Here is a 6,026-nt window from a genome sequence, read left to right as displayed (position 1 = left end):
GTATCTTTTTCTAAAAACTGATATTATAAATTGATGAATAAATGAGCCTACAGCAAGCCTTGTTAAGTCACTGTACTCTGGCAGCTGCTTAGAAGTGCATATCACCATTCATGTTGCTGCATGATACAATGCCAGTGACATGCAATATTTATGCTCTGGATTACAAAAAGGAGAAGACAAGGTGAGCACCAGCATGTCTAAACTGAAGCAATTCTAAAACAAACCCAGGAAGCCAAGCTCAGATGTAGACCTGTTTTCAAATCCCTTGAGCTGGAGATGTTGGCAGCGTGGTATTAGCACATCCAGCAGCTCATTACAATATCCTTTCCTGGCTCTGCTGGCCCAGCAGGTCGGGTGGGAGGCAAACCTGCGAAAATTACTGGTGAATGTCAGATCTGACCCAAGTTCTAACAGCCCACATACTTATACCCCAGAGGAGGTGTGCCAGCTTTTGATCTCTAACTGTAATTATGCTTTCAAAGCCTTTCTTAAAACCTGTTCTTCTCACCTAGCCTACCACTGTCTGTTAAGGTAATGTAAACATGCTACTATATCTATGAAAAAGAAAGAAAACTGATGCTTTCTCTGTTCTTTTAACTGTGAGAGTAGGCAAGAACTTGTTTTGTTCATGGGTGTACATATCAACATAATAAAAAAATTAATTTAATAACTAAATATGCTTACAGCTTTTTTTTTCAGTAGCCCTATAAAAACAGAAACCAGAAAGTCGAGTGACTCATACTTACCAAATGCACTCTGCATTTATAAATAGATGCTATTCATTTTCTATTCTCTCTTCCCCCTTTGCATATCAGATAGCCCTGGTGCTCTGTGGTTTCACCCTCTCCCAGCTGTACCCAAAAGAGTCAGGGACTTAAAGCCCAACCCGCCAACACCAGGCTGGGACCTTTCTCAGCTTTATCTTTTAAAAGAAACGAAATTCTTTGCAGTAGGCGCCACCCAAAGGGCGTCCAGGTTTTTACAAGTTCTGCTGCTTCATTCCAGCATAGGCAGTCAAAAATTACACTGGCTAAAATTAAGTTTTGCTTCCTCTGCCAGTTGACATCACCAGATGTAATTACAACACTTTTAAAGCAGTACAAGAAAAAAGTTCATCATAAGTGTCTGCTAGATGACAGATTGTTGAATGCAGCACTAATACAGAAATTTTAATGGTCATTAATATTCTGGAGTGTTATGCTAAGATCAGGGTTTCCCTTAGGTTCTGTGAATTGGTATTTTACAAAATATATGGCTGATATAAGCAGGTGCACCTATAATTTCCAGGACTCTGTTTCTTGACCAGAATCCCTTCTGTAACACCAAGAATGTGTGGACAAATCAGGACCTACACAGAGCCCTGAGTGTGCTCTTTTATGCGACTTAAGTTTTGGATGCCTCCTCAAACACATTTGCAATTTTAACTCTAGTAGAATATTTGGGTGTAGGATTTGGAAAGTCACATCTTTTTGCCCTTACTTTTTGTCCTCATAAATTTTCCAATTCGAAATCTTCTATGTGAATGCTTCTAAAGTTAAATTTCTTGATTGGTACCTTTTTCATGATAGGAGCTAAAACCAGCAGCAGAAGGCATAAACCTGCTGGAGGTACAGGTACTTTTGTGTACTGACATATAAATCCAGATATTTTCTGTGGTTTTTCCTCAAAGGTGGAAGCATATGCTTTTCTATGCATTCCCTCTATGGGTGTAACTATCTTTGCACTGGTCAAACACTGGGTCTGCTTTGCAAAATCAGAAGTTATCACTGCAATTAAATACATACAGACACACACAGAGACTGTGATGTGGCAGCAGATACATTTTATCCTGCACCCTGGACAAGCTCAGCCTAGTTGTCTTCAACAGGATAAAATAAAGAACACTGTTGACATTCACAGCCTCACACTGACAGAAAACAAGGAGAAAAGGGAGGCTAACCAGGACCATCGAATTATTTCCATTTTTCATATTAGCAGTGGGTAGTGCATTGAGAAAGAACTTCTGGCAAAGCATATACTTCAATTCAATGACAAGTCAGTGCAGTTAAGAGGTTAATTCAGGAAATCTATTCCAGTACAACCTATAATCTTCCAGGCAGCAGAAAAAGACTTCCCTGAGCACCCAGGAGCATGTCACGTTTGCTGAATGGTTGTACATACATGTCTTCTATGTAAGACACTTTGTACAATCCTGAAGAAGCCATGTCTAATAGACTTGCACAATTTTTCTAACAGTAAAAATAAATTAATGGCTATAGGCACCAGTCAGAATATGGAATATATGGGTTCCAAAAGCCCCTATTTTGATGGGAATCATTTAGGTTATACTAATTTAGATGAAGACTATGGTATGTTTCAGGTTATTCCTTCAAATGAAGCTAAAGCCTAGAGGAGGATGATTGATAATCCACAAAGATGAAGATGATTTTGGCTCTGCTTTGGGTCGTGGTTAAGAGACAGAGGACTCTTTATACTGGCTTTAATTCTTACTGGGTTAAAATCAGTAGTCATAAAACTTAGGACCAGAAAACTTTTGATCTACCTTTCTAGTGAGGTGCAGAAACTCTAACACAAGTACTAAATTCATCTTCTCCTCAAGGAAGTTTTTTTGAGTTTAGAAGATCTATTTCATATCACACCAGCTTTTATAGATCCAGATGAAAAGTCAGATTTTACCCTGTGTTTCACTTGAATTCTCTTCTGGGGTCAAGCACCCCTTAGGCATTGGAGCACCAACTATCAAAACATTTAAGTACTTCTGTTTAGGGTTGCCTTGACTCCAAAGAGACTGTTCTGCCTGGAATACCTGAGTGAAGAGGCTGGTGGTCCTTGAAGTTTTGCACAGAAATAAAGAAAGGCAAGTCTGCACAGATGGTTAAGCATGGTAGTACCCCATACCCCTATGGGAAACTTTTAAAAGTGTATTTGATTCAAAGTCATCTGCTGAGAGACACAGTCCTGCACACTTTGCTTCATGGCTTCACAAACATGAATGGTCAGTGGCCCTGGCTGCGACGGTGGAGGTCAGATCACACCATATCAGAGCCTCACAGATAGCAGATGATGGCTTTTATTCCATAATGTCTAATATCTCATTACTTACTAATAGCTGAAAACTGAATATTATTAACATTCTCAAAGTGGACTGAGACAGACCAAGTCAAACAGATATCTGAGTTTAAACCATTCATGATGGTTCTACCTTAAATTAATACATCTGACTTTGTGCCTCTCCAATGAGCGGAACTATCTTTGATCAATCAAATCTGAGCTGAGACTTATTAAATGGTTTTATGAATATTTAAATCTTTGACTAATGGTTACATTCACCTCTGGTCTTTATCTCAAAGAGACAAGACGTTCTCACTATTGCACAAAGGATGATGAAATATGTTTACAGACACAAAGCTGTATTTGTGGAGTCCATAGCTCATGGTATACAACTGTAACAGTAACTCTTCCAAAACAAACCCCCCAAAAATATAGAAGGGAAGGCCGCTGAAAAGAGAGAATGGAAAAATAAGGAATGTGCTCTCAGGTGGCTAGCCTGGGATAGGAAATGACAGGGCTTCCTCCAGAACAATATCCTCTTCAGGGTATCTTTTCCAGTAAAGCATTGCACTCCCTCATTGTGCTAAAGGATTTGGCTGAGACATGTTTCAGTCTGGAACAGATTTTGTATCTCTAATTGGCTGCTGAGCCTAGTGTGTGTACATTGCTTGGAAATGCTAATTGTCTTAGTAACTCATCTACTATGCTCTACTTTCTCCCTAATACCTGGCTTTGAAGTAAAAATTATGAAGTGGGGAATGAAATGTAGAGGCGGGGGGGAATGAAGGGCACTCACATGGTGATGGGAATAACTTTTGGATAAGCAATTTTTGAGTGCCCCCTTGCAAAGTAATGAGGCAGCAATCTGAAAGGCTTGGATAGGGAAAACAGCTGCAGGTGCTGGTAGAGGAATGCAGGAAGATGACTATAAAGTAAAAGGCAGGCTAAAGTGCTTCAAAAGAACTACCAGACTGAACACAGCAGGCCCTGAGCACAGCACAGGTTGGGACACCAGGAACATCATGTCACTAGTGAGTTTGTTGCCAAAAATGCTATCTGCTGATACCCTACCAAGTATGGATGTGTACCTACACACATGCAAGTAAACCAGGGAAAGCAGGAATGCTCAGAAAGGTCTCAGTTGCCTATCTGTATAAATGCAATATATCTGAGTACACCTCATTTTTTATTAGCATCTAGTTTAGGAAAGCATGGGTCTCCCATTGAGTCCATACCATAACTCCTGTCCCTCATGGATATCTCAGGTATCCCAGAGGATGTCATGTGAGAAGTCTTGCTAGATAATTTTACAATCTCTCTCCATGGCTGCATTTTTCAGGACTGGGCTCTTTAACACAGTTACTGACTGAAAACCAGGCAGAAAGAGGTCACGAGTACAGGAGGCCACAAAAGTCACGTAGGAGGTAAGTCACTATTTGTCTAGCTTTGGCAGAGTCCCTCTGAGACAGCTGGCCTTGCCTATCCCCATCTCAGATACCCAGACCTCCCTTGCTGAGTATGCAAGTTATCTTATTCATAGGTATTTAAAACTTAAATCCTTTGCTGATCTTGCTTCACATCTGAGCCCTTTTACGGAATCTTCCCTAAACCTCTTTGTAGGCAGAAGAAATGAATGAAAAGAATACCTAATTAATAATTCAGGAGTAGTTTTCTGTTAACTTCTCTTGCTAATCTCAATTCTAAGTTTCTTTCACAGTCACTTCTTGGATGTTCCAAAACAGTGTTTAGGAAGAAATGCTCCTCCTGTAGCCTGAAACCCCAAATGCTGTGTTTAGATACAAAAAGGCATATTTTGCTGTTTTGACAAGATTGAATATTTTTGTGTATTGGATTTGTGTGACAAGGTTTTTGTAGTAGAGGACCATAGAGATGGCTTATGGGAGGAGCTGCAGAAACTTCCTCTGTGTCCAATAGAGCCAATGCCAGCTGGCTCCAAGATAGGCCCACTGCTGGTCAAGGCTGGCCAGCAGTGACAATGGTAGCACCTCTGGGATAACATAGTTAAGAAGGGGGAAAAGTTGCTACACAGTAGAAATTGCATCTGGAGAGAGGACTGAAAATACATCCACCCTGCAGAAACCAAGCAAGGTCACTGAAGAAGAAGGAGGAGGAGGTGCTCCAGGCACAGCAGCAGAGATTCCCCTGCAGCCCAGGGTGCAGACCATGGTGAGGCAGCTGTGCCCCTGCAGCCCACGGAGGTCCATGGTGGAGCAGAGATCCATCTGCAGCCCCTGGAAGACCCCATACTGGAGCAGGTGGATGCCTGAAGGAGGCTGTGACCCTGTGGGAAGGCCACGCTGGAGCAACTCCTGGCAGGACCTGTGGCTCTGTGCAGAGAGGAGCCCACACTGGAGCAGGTTTGCTGGCAGAACTTGTGTCTCTGTGGGTGACCCATGCGATAGCAGCCTGTTCCTGAAGGACTTCATCCCACAGAAGGGATCCACATTGGAGCAGTTCCTGAAGAACTGCAGCCTGAGGGAAGGACACTGGAAAAGTTCATGGAGGACTGTCTCCCATGGGAGGGAGCCCACCCTGGAGGAGATGAAGGCTCTAAGGAGTCCTACCTGAAAGGAAGAAGGGGCAGTAGAGGCAACATGTGATGAACTGACCACAACCTCCATTCCCTGTCCCTCTGTTGCCACTTGCAGAATCGAGGTAGAGTCAGAAATAAACTTAAAATCATCTCTCATTACCCTAGTCCGATTTGATTTGGAATACATTAAACTAATTTCCAAGTCAGATTTCTTTTGTCACTGTAGCTGGTGAATGATCTCTCCCTGTCCTTACTTTGACCCAAGAGACTTTCATTATATTTCCTGTTCCCTGTTCAGCTGAGAAGGAGAGTGATAGGGTGGCTTTGGTGAGCACTTGATGTCCAGCCACAATGGTTCACATGCACCCATGCAGCAAAGCCTGGGAATGACACAGACCCATGAGAAGTGGCAGAGATCAGT

The sequence above is a fragment of the Myiozetetes cayanensis genome, unplaced genomic scaffold, assembly GCF_022539395.1.
Source record: "Myiozetetes cayanensis isolate MyiCay16 unplaced genomic scaffold, myiCay2020 scf3, whole genome shotgun sequence".
Classification (NCBI taxonomy): domain Eukaryota; kingdom Metazoa; phylum Chordata; class Aves; order Passeriformes; family Tyrannidae; genus Myiozetetes; species Myiozetetes cayanensis.
The sequence above is the reverse complement of the archived record's forward strand: the minus strand, read 5'-3'. Positions refer to the sequence as shown.